This window comes from Meleagris gallopavo, chromosome 10, assembly GCF_905368555.1.
Source record: "Meleagris gallopavo chromosome 10, MGAL_WU_HG_1.1, whole genome shotgun sequence".
Taxonomy (NCBI): Eukaryota; Metazoa; Chordata; class Aves; order Galliformes; family Phasianidae; genus Meleagris; species Meleagris gallopavo.
In genome coordinates, this window is record NC_139413.1 from 26,056,765 (window position 1) to 26,069,643 (window position 12,879).

A 12,879-nucleotide genomic window follows, 5' to 3' on the forward strand; every position below is an offset into this window, starting at 1 on the left:
AATAGGAAGCGTGTAGCTGCAAAAATGATCAGGGATGTGAAGGGCAGGTGCAATGTGAGCCGTTACTGCTCGATATTTTCTTCTTAATGATTAATTTAAAAACGGGCTGTCCTTGGGTCGGTGGAGGCTGAAAGAGCTCTGTGTGCTAAATAAGAAAATTGTTAGCAGGTCTCGTTAATGTAAGCCAGGAAGCATACAGGCAAACAGGAAGCTTTAGCTATTGTTGTTGTACAAATGCCCTTTACAAAATATTAGCAAGAGAAACTTAATGTGTTTTCCACAAGAACGGGAGCCCTTCATAGTGTCGAACTGTATCTGCGCAGAGAAGAAAAACAGCCTTGTCCCTTTCCAACAGCTTTGACATACATTGAGACATTGCATTTCAGGGATTTGAATTCAGATCTTTAAATATTTACTACTTTGATTTTTTTTTTTTAAGTTGTTAGGATTCTTAATTAGCTGTGACAGCATCTAGCCCTTAGTTTTCTATTGTGTTCATTTGCTGCTGGAAAAAAAAGTCAGCTAGGTCAGTATAGAAAAGGACTGGGGGCAGGCGCAGTAGTAGATGTATTACTGGCAACTTGCCACAGAGACAGTGAACTCTGAGCCAACCATGAAGTCATTTTGAACTCAGGGAGTCTCACTAATCCAAGGCAATGTGTCTTAATTTGACAAAGCAAAGACTGCTTGATAAGCAGCCTCTGCTAGAAATGCTGTTAAACGGAGGTGTTTGTAAGTTTAGATTGTGGACAAGAAATGTGGCAAAATCCAAGGAATCATCTTGTTTTCAGGTTCCTTATCCTCTCCCAAGCCCAAAAGCAGGCTTGGCTCTGCTCTCCCCTGCAGTTCGGGCTGTGCAGTGGCTTGATGTGAAATTTGAGAAACATATGTAGTTTTCTATTTCAGGAAAATGATCTCAAGGATTGAATGTGTGTTTTGTTGGCTGTTAAGCTCTGATCTTGCCTAGTGTGGTAGTTTGAGAGTGCATGTATATGTGAGTGTCTGTGTGATGGTTAAAACATTCTCCAGCACTTTTTGGAAATAAAATTTGGGGTTCATATATTCATTGCTGCTGCAGGTCTTATTTCTGCAGTTTGGAAATACAGCATCTTACCTTGTAAGAAGCCTTTTAAATAAGAATGCTATGGTACGTTAGAAAATATTTGTTTTTTATTTTTCCAAAATAGTCATTAACATTTACTTGAGCTGATGAGAAGTACATACACAAAGTTTTCCATGAAGGCAAAGGAGCTTTGCTTAAACAACCCTTTCATTGTTGATCCTGTGCAGGAGCAATATACACATGAACACTAATTAATAGTTTCTCTAAGGGTCAGATAATAATCTTCCCATAATAACATTTGCAAAGAGGTGGTTAGGAGTCCTTCAGATCTAGCTTGCTGACTTGCTCAGTAATGGTAGCATTGGATAACTGTCCTTCTCTGTAAGTGTGTGGGGGAGGAGGGGGAGGGAGGGGTGATATTAAATAAGGTTGTGATCTTATGGCACTCAATTCTGGGGAAGGACGAGGCAGAAACCACAGAGAGGCTCGTTGTCTTTCAGTTCTCTTCTTCTTTTTTTTTTTTTTTTGAACAGTCCTCGTGGTTCTTTGCTGTTCTTTGCTGTGTTCAGGGGGTGTATGTTTCCTTTGCTTTAGCTTCTGAGAACACCATCAGGGATCAGACCCCGATGGTACAAGACATGTTATAAACAATCTGTCATCTTCTTTGAACTCATGCTTATGTGAAACGTTGTGGAAAGCCCCATGCAAAGCGTTTGTCCCTTATGAAATTGGGTCTCCATTCAGCAAGAACTGTGCAACAATTCCTTTCTTGCATAACTTTGAACCAGATAAGAAAATAGCCATGTTTATGAACTCTTGGGTCATTTACAGCCCCAGGAGTGTTTCACTGTGCACATATATAATGCATGCATTCACAGTAAATTCTTAAAAACCACCCCCTGAAAACAATAACATTCCAGAAGTGTTCTCATCCAGTGAAGGAAAAAAATAAAGCTATGTAGGATGAAGTCTGTGCATTGCATTGAGTACATATTGTGCTTACAAGTATTAAACTCACTTAAATTTATTGTTCCATAAGTCTTCTCCTCTCCTTCTACTTCTTTTTATTTAAAAAAGGAAGAAATAATTTACCCTTCTGCCATATCTTGTATATGAAAGAATCTTAATCATTTCAGCCTTAGAATACTCTTCTGAAGTAAAAAGGTGGCATGATTGTTTTATGGATGGGAGAACAGCCATGTGATTTGAAGGGTAAGATTTTTGTAAGCATTGAGCTGGGTGTCCAGCTTTCTATCTAACTTACAAATGATGTATGTATTTTTATAGCTCACACTAGAAATTATTTGTTTGAGACCAATTCTTTCTCCAGACTTCCCAAACAAATGCTTTTTACCACCGGAGTGTTCCTCCTATCCTCTTCACTGTAATGCATGGTTGAAGCAACAGCCTTAGACTGGAAGGCAGTTTAGTTTTACGTTTGCTTTATTTTTGTTGGCTGGCTATCTAAATCTGTTTAATGTCAGTAACTTTCACTGGAAATTCTCATCGTGCTTTAGGATGACACTGATGATGTCAGGGTTGATTTACATTATCTCTTTAAAGTAGCATTAGCTTACATAGGACTTTTTCTCTTGTTTGTTTTAGCATTCATATTGTCCAGAGAGGAGCCTTTTAACTGTGAAATGTAAATATCCTGACAACCCAGACTTCAAAAGAAAGCGATTCTTTGTCCATAGAAGTGATGCTACTTCTTTGCCAGCTCTGTAACCTTTATAATAGTGTACTTTTATGCTTGACCTGTCATCTGCATATAAAAATCATCTTAGATCAGAGATACAGTGCGTTCAAGAATGCTTCTAAGGAAGGCAGATGCTTCCACGTGTTCTGTCATTTCTTCTTTGTGGTAGACCATCTGGCACATTAAGTAAGATCTGGCTATTGATTCGGTTCAAGTCCCCGGCTTTGCCTTCTGCTCGCATTAAGATAGCGAGCACTTTTATTGTAGCTTACAAATTGATGTTCCCAGATAGTGAGCCCAGTGCTATATAAATATATAACGTGTTACATGAAATCGACAAGGGTTTGTTTTTTCCTTCCCCCGTTCCTTTATTCCAGTGCTGTTCCATTAAGCTGCTCGTTAGATGAAAGCTTGTAATTCAGTTTTCAGTGGATGAAATGTGTATGTGCTTATGGAATCAAAGGCGTTCCAAGAAAGGCTGTTTATTTTCTTACTACCTTTAATTAAATTTCGATGGTAGGATTCTGACTGTCTGACTTGGGAGAAGAAGACAAAGCAATAATGATTGCAGTGTGTTGGGCTAAAGATGACTGTAGTTACTTTTACCATTGTTAAGAAACTTAAATCTCCTATGGGCAGAACAGTTAAAACTTAAGGTTCTACTGTGTCTGTTAGCTTCATTTTAAAGTGAAGGGAGGGAGTTCAGTATTTCGTCTTCTGGTACTAGCTGGCTTCAGGTAATATTTAGATTTTAGAGAGAGAAAGAGGAATGAGCAACTTAGTTTTATTTTTATTTCTCAGTTTACTTATATTCAGCCTTAAGTTCCCTCGGAGCTGCTAATATAAGTTAAAGCCTGGGTTTGTTCACTTTATTTTAGTTCAAGTTCTGCTATCTCAGATGTGCCAGCCTGAGTTATGAGCTTGTTGGTGCTCTGCAGTTTGTAAGCATCCGTCTGCTCTTCCTCAGTGCAGATTTGGAAATGAGCAGCATTCCTCAGAGAGCCTGTCCCTGTATTACCTGAAGGCTACAGTCAGCTCAGAGGTTCAGATCTGTGGCTCCTGCAGTCACTGCCATGTTCCCTGTGCCTGCCTATTAGTGCAGAAGGGAGGCCTTGCAGTTGCTTTAAGTACCCACACACAGTGACTTGTCAGTTGGAAAAGAAGGGCTTTTGGGGGCCCTTCTCACTGGATAAGTTGCCTGAGCAAAACTTAATTTTTTGTTTTGTTTTTAAATGAAAAGATAACATCAAACAAATTGAAAAACAAACAAGAAAAGCCCTCTTAACCTACTTGTGTTTTTGCAGGCATAATACAGTTTTGTTAGGATTAAAGAAATAGCTCCTGTTTTCATTCACTCTACTCTGAATTTTGAAGATTGTGTATTCCATCCTTACTTTCCAAGAGTTTTCTTTCAAGGGATGAGACTGGATCTGCACATCAGCATAAGAGGGAAGAGCGTACTGCTGCAGAGAGCTATTTCCATTTCCTGAGATTCCTCCCGTGAACCTGTAGTTGGGAGTTGTTTGTCCTTTGTATACAATGCACTTACTAAAGTCTCCTTAGATAAAAGCGACATTATGATATTTAGTTTCGAGAAATGAACTGTGTGCTTCCTGTCTTAATGGGAGAAGCAGGTGTGATATTGTCCTTAAATTCTGGAACACAGCGTTTGTATGTGAGGTTAATGTTGGACTGACCTTTGATCTCTCTGTAAAGAAGGGAAAATGGGGTATGTATAGAGCACAGTTATCATCTCCTCTTCAAATTTATCCCCATCCACTGCCATTCTTACCCTCTGCTCCTTTTCCCCAGGCTCTGTGAAGATCCAAGCACAGTTTAGATTTGGAAAGTAGTGTCTGCAGTCTACTTAATGAATAGTATCTTATGTCAGGTTGGGTTATGTTTGTATATGTGATACATATGTGTGTATGTACGTATCTGTGTGTGTCTCAGGCAAATCAGAGTTCTGTATTGTTCACCATTCCTCATGCCAGTGTCCCAGTAGCACCAAGTAAGACAAAAATGGGAGAGCTCTCTAGATAAATTCCTGTTTGTTTCAGGTTTTTGTATGCTTTATCCTGTAGCAGCTGTTCATTTTGAGAGTAAGGACAGTTCATAAACAGATGTTGGAACTCAACATGGTGCCTGGAATTTACTGCTGTTTCTGACATGCCTGTAACAACACAGACAATCCTTATTTATATGGATTAGCTCCACTAGTAATCTATCAAAGTAAATTTCCGATTAACTCTTTGGTTTTTGGCTTATGTTATGGATCAAAAGAAAATTATACCCCATTAAAAATGTTAAGAGTCAAGGGATTTTGAGTTGCCTAACCTATCATGAGTTATTAATTATGTACTTAAAGCAGGTACTCATTTGATTTAACACAAACAGAACCATAGGAAGAGAAAGGAGGAGGGGAAGCAAAAAGAGTATGTCCAAAATGACATGGCACAAATTGCATTGTTACTGCACTGATTTTCCACTTGAGAAAAATCTCAAGGCTTTGTGCAGCACCTCTCTTGTGCTGGTTTCTCTGAAAGGGTTTTTGTGTGTTGGTGTGTCTGCAGACACACATGCGTACATGCAACAAGGAATACAGTTTTTACCTTATTAAATTTGAAACTGTGCTTGGAGGAATATTGCTCAAGAGAATCACATCGCGCCAAGCTTTTGAAAATGCAGACTGGTTCGGGGAAAGCATTTTAATATATTGAAGCCTCAAGCCATCTACCTCTCTGCTCCTGAGAGCTCTACCTGAAAACTTCCAGGACTGAATAATTTAAGGTTTGGGGTTTTTTAATCTTTCTGCAAGAAATGCTAGTCTGATGTTTTATTTTCTTTAAGTCTGAACTCCACATAACTTTTTTTCAGAACTGTTTATCCTCACTCCAGACATGAACCTTGGAAAGGTGGCAGAAAAAACAAACAGCTGCTGTGTTTTTGGGCAGTCTGCATTCCTTTCAACTCACTGAGATCAGACTTGTGCTGAGATTTTCAAATTATTTGTCCTACGGCTTAACCACTTTCACTCCTGCTTAAAAGTGAGGAAGTTTGCTGTACCAGTGCTTGTGAGAGCTGTCATGTGGGGCCCTAATGATTCAAGAGCTATGAATATATGATGTGTTCGTAGGGCTTTTTATTATTGCTTCATTCCAACTTCACCTCCTTCCCTAATCATCTTTCCATTTTTGGACTCTCTAGGTATTTTTTTAACTTAATCATTTTTCTTAAGATATTCTAGGGAATTTTGTTTTCATTTTCTTTTTGGGCTAAATTTGATGCATATAGAAGGGTTATTAATGGCCAAGGTGGAGCTCTTCGAAAGCCTATCACATTCCCAAAGCCCACAGTTGGAAGCAATCTCCTCCAGGCTTGGGATTCTTTCCCTGACATGGGTTTGCTGGAGGAAGAATATGTTGTGTGGAGCTCGATATAAGAGGTGGAGGAATAAGGACAATGCAGTCGTGTGTGGTGAACATTCTGAAGTGTTGGATGGCTGGGGCCACCTTGTATGTTTGCCTATCAGAGAGACATAAGAGTGTTGCTTGAACTTGCATCTTATCAGTAGCCTTATCCCATCGCTATTTTTGTGATGAAGGTTAAATATATTGGGCAGGATGCTGAGACCAAATGTGTGTTTACTAGCAACTAGAGTTAATGGAAAAACAAAGCAGTCAATCCAATTCCGAAGGGCTTTTCAGTTAACCATGTTCATTCTTCTCTTTGGGCCTTTTTCCAGCAAAGCACTTAGGCACGTGCTTAAAGTTAAAGCATGTGCTTAAGTGCTTTGCTGGTCTGGGTCCTTTGTTTGCTCAGCAGGCATGTTGGTATGAACAGGCTGTTGGGTATACAAACGTTTGGGGAACTGTTCTTTTTACACGATTTTTTTTTTTTCCCTCTGAACTTCTTGTTACTTAATTGCTCAGAAAAGATTTGTAATTTGAGTATGATATCCTACATGACACAAATAACAATTTGCAAACAATCTGCAGGCTGTCAATGGAGATTAATAGGCAGAGTTTATGAAGTAATTGTGTGCTTGGGAAAAATCAAGGGCAGCCCACTCAGAGGAATTTTCATTTGATGCCTTACTCCAGCTGAGTACATGGTTGGTAGAGCTTGTCATCCAAGGACATCCTCAGGTACTGGAGGTACCTAAGCCATGGGTATGGCACATCCTTCCTTCTTCACTGCCTTTTAGGTGAACATTCTTCTTATTTATGGATTTGATAAGCTGTTTGGTTTTGCTTTTCATTACTGCAGGGCTGCAAATCTTGTATGCCATCCTCTTTATCCTTGTACCATCCATAGCAAGTCAAGAGAAGAGAACTCACTTAAATTCAAACCTTAGGATTTCAGTCTGCATCTCACAACAGTGAAAGTTGCTCTTTCCACTTCTAGAGCAACTGTAGAGCAGAAGTGCATTAATTTTATTTTTGCTGTCTTTCTTAAACTGCAAACCTCCTTAGACTAAGGAAATGACTTAATTATGCAGAATGCTTATGCAAAGAGTGGCTTGCCTGATATAAGTGCTCTAGTTGACGTTGGGGGCATTACATTATTTGTTCAGGTCAAATTACATGTGCCTCATTCTTGGCAGAACCAAGCTCATGGATAAACAGAATTTTGCATAATTGCATTTTTAAAATTGATTCTTAATTCTTCTGACACTAAAATGTGCAGCACTTCTGTGAAGTGTGATCTCTTTAATTTCATCACTGAATTTTTTTTTTACAAGTGTGGAAACTCTTGCATGGTTTTTTTACTTTATAAAGATATGAAGCAGTAAAGAAAGATCAGGGCATTGTTTTTTGTTTCCTGTTTATTTTCTGCAAGTATTGCAGTATAATTCAAGTCTCAAGAAAGGGAAAGGAATACTTCAGAGTTGTTAGAACTGCATAAAGGTTCATTACAGCTTAGAACTGTGGTAAGTTCCACCCTTCTAGTTCACCCATCACCTTTCACAGTATTTAATCTGAGGCAAGCTCAGGCATTACCCGGCTCACTTGGGAGGGTTTGCTCCATCTCTGGGAGCGCTGTGGATGTTCATTCCCAGATCAAGTTGTTTTTTAAGATTTAAGTGAACGTGAAAACCACTGATGTCCACCTTTCCTGTGTAACAGACTCTAAGCATCTGAAATGAGAACTGTACCATTCTTACAGCCATTCTTCCAAGGGACCTGTGTGTTGATTGGTTTCATTGTTAGAACAGGTCAAGGAGGAGGTTCATTTTCTCCAGTGCCTTCTGTCCAGCAGTAATTGTATCAGAGGGAAAAAAGAAGGGAGGAATTCTAGAACTGCCAACAATGTTGACTCCCTGCTGGGAGGGGGAGGTGTAGTTCTTTTGATCATGCTGAAGTAGTAAGGGTTCATATTCTCCCATGTCATTTATCTCTGTTGTTATGATTAGGACTACTGCAAATATCCATGTACCTAATTGTTAGTTATCTTTTTTTTTTCTGTTGAGGTTTTGGGCCCAGTAATACCCATATCCTGTTACAATTCCATGATCACTTGTTTTGTTGCAGTGCCTTAACTGCTGAATTCTGAGTAATAATTAACCTGCACAGCTGACTTACCTGGATAGCAGCCTTACTTACTGTCTGTATTCGTGTTCCTACCAAATAAATAAGTTTGCTTTTACTCACCTCTTTTACCCATTTCCCAACTCCTTGTGGTTCTGCTTAGTGGGTTTTCCTTTGATTTGTGAAAACACACAGCAATCCTAATGTCAGTGTTGATCTTGCTTGTTGTGACATATTCAAAAAATTCATAGTCTTTGTTTAATGTGAATGCAGTTGCAAATGACTGTAAACTATAATCTTTTTTTTAATTTTTATAATGAAATATACTCTAAAAGTAGGCTGATAGTAGCATGTGATGTATATGTTTTTCATGTGATTTAAATACCTTGCATTTAAGTATAACCATAAGAAATGTTTTTAAGTTTTGACCAAATGTATTTTGTATTTAGGAATGACTTTTATTTTCAGACTATAAAATATATTCTTAAACTGAGCTGAGTTCTGTGAAACCACACCTCATTGCCTGTGCAGGAATCTCTGACATGCATTTTTGATTCAGATCCACATGGCAGCCAAATCCTGTCATCTAACTTGAATCAGGCTTGAAGGTGTTTTGTCCTTGTAAAGGATGGCTCGATACTGGAGTTTGGAGTGTGAAATCTGATCAGTCTCCATCAAAACCTAGTTACTAAAACTTTCTTTTATTGTGTTCCTCTTGGCAATTTTCCTGCTTCTGTTCTGGTTTCACTTAGCCTTTGTCTGGCCACAAGTGCATGACAGCCTGGGTTCCAGTTCAGCATATGCCTGACAAAGCTGGTAAAAACTCCATTAACTCTACTGACAATTCTTCATATGTTTTAAGTACCATGCTGAATTAGGATCTCAACAGTTTTGACTCTAGGAACAAATGCATTATTTACTCATGAATTGGTAAAATCTTTCTTTATAGCAAATTTGAGAAATATTTCTCAAAATATTGATCTCAGGTTTTTTCCTGCTGCCCTAACTCGATGGAGTGTTATGGAAACAGCACAAACCATATCACTAAGTTTGGCATTGTTCGTATCAGATTCGCAGTAGCAGAGAATGTGTGTGCACTGCTGCTGGCCAGACGTGCTCTCAGCTTCATGCCACGCTTTCCAAACCTGGAAGAGTCCAAAATAGCTCATCCTTTGTGCTCCCTGAAGAAGAATGTTGGTGGTGCATGTCCCACATTGACTTTTCACATGGTAGGGGGATATCTGAAGTGTCACGGAGCCAACAACTGCAGCCTTCCTAAAAGCTGCTGATGCTAGTTCTGTTGCATAATAAAGTCTAACACAGCCAAAAGATAGGAGGGATACGTGTGGCCATGTTAGAACCAGTGACTGAAGCACCAATTATTGCTGACAGATGTGTGAGGTGATGTGTGAGTGGTGGTGTGCTCCTGCTTGTTGTGTAACTGGAAACAATATATATATTTTAAATACAGCCTCTTTCTTGAAATATTTATTTGATTTCCTATTGTTTACTTGAAATACTGAGCTTGGAAGAGTCTGTTTTTCTGAAGTGCTGCTGATGCTGCATAGTGGCATAGGTCTGTCTGGAGGGCGAGTGCCTGACGGGCATCTGGGTGCATGGGCTTCATTACCAGTTTTGCTTTTCATTTTGGGATGATTTTTATTACCTCTCCTTTGCTTATTAAGGTTTTAAAAATTACAGTGGCAGAAATAGATTTATTTGTGTATATGCTTCTTATTCCTCTCATGCTTTAGTCCATAGCTGTGCATAGGAAGATTTCTGATATGTTCAGCAGGATAGTATCTGTCTTTCTGCCCAGGTCACTGGACTAAGTCTCAGGATTCAATTCAGGGCTCTGACTGATGGTTACTCTTTGACCCTTGGCCAAATCTCTCCATTTCTTTTTCCTCTGTTTGCCATTTTTTCATGGAATGGATTAATATTTCCAGCCCCACATGCTATGTCTGATTTGTCTAGACAATACATTTTTGTGTCTAGGACTGTGCCTCATTATGTGTTTTTCAACAATGCCGAAGACAATGGGCTTGAATCTTAGTTGGATGTCTGTAATATAAAACAGAACAAAATTAATTAAAAAGAAAAAAAGCAGTCTGCTGACTGCTTGCTTCCCCTTGCCTCATGACGTGGTGAGGCATATGTGGGTGGATAAGATATTCTTATTTTGTAGTTTTTCATCCAACTCAACATGTTTAGCTAAATGCATCCCTGGTAAGAATCCACTGAAGTTACTGGACATACACAGGGGATTAATCTGATTTGCCATGCTGCTTTTGGGATGGGTGTTTCCCTTCAGGCCTGATGACATAACTTCTAGGAAAACTGAATTTTAAAATCTAATGCTCTAAGGCTTTTAATAGCTTGTTCCTAAAGAGAAGCACACTTTTTTTTTTTAATTGGACAATGTTACAAATAATACAAGAAATACCTTCTCATTTAACTTCGAGATTCTTCTTCCCTTGTATGACTTTATTTGACATTTTCAGTGTTTGATGTGTTTGTTTATATTTACTGAAGACAGGCTTCAATAGATTCCAGCAAACAATTACAGACATGTTCATCTTCCCAATCCTGAGTATATATCTGTATGTATATAAACACATGTGTGTTATTTCAAACCTCTGGCAAGATGTACAAAGGTTACATTCTTAAGGAGCCTTAGACAACCCAGGATTTTATTTATGGGGGCTGATCCTTAGAGTCTGAGTGTCACAGTATTGCTTTCCCCAGCAATCTGTCATTGAGTTTGAAGTATTTCTGTATAATACAACATCAATCTCATACCTCTTCTGTAGCACAGACAACATCTACACTTTATATTTCTCAAGAGACTTCTGAGCCCATTGCAGTGGCAATTAGAGGTCATTCTTAGCTCTGGCTGGGATGGGCAGTTGATAGTGCAATTTAAAGGACATTGCTGATTCTAAATCTTATGCTGCTATGGAGTCTTTGAAAATGATCCTATTGTTCTGTTGTTTTCTGTTTGTTTTTTACTGTGAGAGTGGCATCCAGTGTTTAAATATAACATGGAATCTTGTCAGGGAGTGGCTGTAATCAGAGGAGATTAATTATAGCTGTGGGTGTAGAAAATTGCAGATGTTTATTGTATTTTTCAGGCAATAAAATCTTTCCCTATAAGTAAGCAACATATTTGCTTGGAAAATTCTGTAATGTAAAAAGCTAGACAAAACCTAAGAGTTACAGCATAAACCCCAAATTCTGCAGTGTAGTTTCTGTTAATTACTTTCCCACCTTTTGCAGAAATAATTGATTTTTTTTTTTATTATTTTTAAATTGAAAGACTTTCTTCCCTGCTCCTTATTACTAAGGGCCCCGAGTGAGACTTCATCATAGATTTCTTTATGCTCAGAGTCCTGCTTCTGTGTGCTGTATCCTGACAGGAGGCCTGAAAACCCACAGTAATACATCTGTCTACCTTGAGATGTGTCCTCACTGAGGTACTGGAAAAAAAACTGCAAGGAAACAACGTTATAGTTCTGCAAGCAACTGTATTGTATTTTCTTCTTGGATGCTCTTGGAAACTTGTATGATACTGAGATGAAGTCTGATCTAATACCTCAGACTCAGAAAAGAAACTCCCATCTCAGTGGAAATGAAACAAAACCTGCTGCCTCTTACAGCCCAGTGCATTTCCTCTTTTGATAGAGTGGGTTTTAAACACTAGTGGGATGCCTGGGTCTGTTGGTCAGAGATGTGAAGGAATCCCAGTGCCTCAAGGGCTGTCTCTAAGAGCATAGCTCTTTTATAAGAGTGTGGTACTCTGTCATGGGCTGTGCTTTGCCAGGAAGATTTATGGTAGAGGAAGGGAGATGGACCTGTTTTACATTATTCAAGGAAAGTTATGCCCCCAGTTCAGTGAGGCTTCTGACTTTCCCAGGTGCAAGAGAGAGCAGAGCTGCTGAGTAGAAGACCGTGATTTCTTTTTTTCCATTGTGCTTTAATCTCCTCGATTGTGAGGGAATCTCTGAGCACCATAGGAATTCACAGAACGACATTAAGGAAAAAATGGAGAGCATACACTATTTTTTTGCTGAAACTCAAATATTTTCAATGCATATTTTAAGGAAAAGCTGTACAAAAGTTGTAGCAGTAGATCTGAGTCTGAAAGAGAAATTATGTTGAAAGTGTAGGAGAAAGTCTTACTCAGACACTGTGTCACTGCATTAGTTTCAATGTATCCAGCTTAGAGGTCCCAAGCTGTTTTCCATCCTGCTTACTTTGGTGGGTTGGTGGCTTCCACCAAACTTCCATACTTGCAGGAAAAAGTCTTTCCTACTAAAACTTTTTTGAAACTGAAGTGCTGTTTCCTTCAAAACTCCAAATTTGGCAGGCAGACTACTTTTATGAGAATTATTATTGTTATTCAGAGCATAGGAAGGATCAATCCAGTAGAATTTGTCGCTAATTAAAACAATATCCTTGCTACCTTTTTTGCAGAGACCTCTGAGTGCAATGGGAATGTGTCTGCTAGTTGTCCCAGGCTTGCTTCTCCATCGCTTTCTTTTTGGCATGTTTAATGTTGTGTTAGAAGGCAACCTTTGTCAGAA

At 38.9% G+C, this 12,879-nt stretch overlaps 1 protein-coding gene across 20 annotated transcripts in view; it reads left to right on the plus strand.

Moving 5' to 3' along the window:
- FGGY (FGGY carbohydrate kinase domain containing) overlaps positions 1-12,879 on the plus strand; it is a 284,157-nt gene that overhangs the window by 190,103 nt on the left and 81,175 nt on the right. The window lies entirely within an intron of this gene.